A 1881-nucleotide genomic window follows, 5' to 3' on the forward strand; every position below is an offset into this window, starting at 1 on the left:
TACATCTGGGAGGCTGTGGAGAATAAAACAGCTTGGCCCTGGGCCAATTAGACAGTCAGTTGGAAGAGGGAGGGAGCAGGAAAGCCGTTATATCATTCTTGCTTCTTTGAACGGCATCATAAATCTGCTAAGACAGGAAATGGGGGTTGGGCCAGGAGGAAGGGGAACAGAAGAGGTTGTACAGCGAGGCTGGAGTTGAGGCTGGAATCCTAACCTCCTCGTAGCCTGGCTCAGTGGTGGGGTGGGGGCCTCACAGGGGTTGGGGGAGACACATTGTGTGTGAGTTCAGAGCTGCCTGCGTGGGTTGGTAAGGGATGACGGTATGTACCTCTGGTCAGTTCTGGCTGTCTTCAGGTCCTCCAACTCAAACTGCAGCTGTAGATACAGGTTTTGGGGCTGGAAGGGACTTCAGAGACCATCTAATGAGGGTTGTAAGGATAACAGAAGGAATTAAATTACCCAAAGCCACCCAGAAAACGAGAATGGGAAGGTGGGGTGGGCTCTTCTGGCTCCTCACATAACCGGGAACTAAATTTCCCCTTCTTATTGCTGTCGCTTGGCTTTCCTGGGAGCACAAGACTTTCCATTCAAGAGTGAAGGTAAGGCATACGGTGCAAATGTGATAAGGTAAAATCATTTCACATTAACAGATAAATAATTGATCTTTATTACTTTACTGAGATTTTAATGAACAAGATGCCCCTGTTCTGTACACAGGAGTACTTCTGACCATGAGTAGGGAGACATCTGCTTCTTAAGCTACCCAAGCCAGTCCAGCTCAGGGTTTCCCGAAGCTGAGGCCTGTGATGTACTTGAAATAGAACCAGCTTCTTCCAAGGAGCAGCGAAAAGAGGGCACTTGGCTAATGACCTCCTATATTTATATATTTTATAGTATTTCTCCAAAAAGCTTTAGATACCAACCTTTGGAAAACCATTACTATTGGTTTTCTACTGTACCCACTTATGTGTCCATGAAGAAAAGGAGCCTTTCATGCTACCCCTAACTTCCTCTCCCATTTCATGCCTAAGGCTCTTTCTTCCCTGTGGGGAGCATGAGGAAAGCCATGTAAGATCCTCCTACACACTCCAGGGCCAACATTTATGTCTGTTCTCTTTTTTGCCAAGCACTTCACTAGCATTATCTCATGTCCTCCAGGTAATGATCATCATCATTTCTATTTCACAGTGAGGAGACTGAGGCTAAGAAAAATGGAATGATTTGCCAAGGTCATACATAATCAGGGCCAAGATCTGAACCAAGGTAGACTTAGTCTAGAGCCTATGCTTTACTTTAGCCACCCGATACTGCTTCCACTGGTGGAAAATTAAATTCTTTGAAGTTACATAGGAAGTTAAATAGAATTTTATCCAATAGCAAAAGGTTTATTATCTAGGTTAGAGGAGTCCATAGAGTGAAGAGTGTGTGAGAGCTGAAGTTGGAGTGGCGCTGGCGTATTCTATAACCCTTGCCTGCATTGGGCAAACATTTCTGCTTCTCTGGGCAAACAGCCAAACTTGCCCCTTCACTTCTCTTTTCACTCCACTTTGGCCCACGGATCATGGGCCATTAATAGCATATCACCCTCATTCCAGTTTTGTCTCACATCTGTCAGCTCATTTATTTCTATGGCCCAAACCTATAATTATTTGATGTCATTGAAGGGCAAATACAGCTGGTTCTTGATACCCAGGGACAGTTGCCGCAGAGTCTTGAATGTTGCTTTTTCTCTTCCTCCCCCTCCTCCTATTCTTTACTTGCTTTAGAAAATCATCACCTCCCCTAGGAAGGATATAGTGAGAAAAAGTATGCTCATTGTTAGTGTTTTGCTCTCAAGTAAGTTTTGCTAGTAGTTTTAATCAGAAAAAAAAAAAAAAAAAA

The sequence above is a fragment of the Fukomys damarensis genome, unplaced genomic scaffold (assembly GCF_012274545.1).
Source record: "Fukomys damarensis isolate Sample0158 unplaced genomic scaffold, DMR_v1.0_HiC HiC_scaffold_14, whole genome shotgun sequence".
NCBI classification, from domain to species: Eukaryota; Metazoa; Chordata; class Mammalia; order Rodentia; family Bathyergidae; genus Fukomys; species Fukomys damarensis.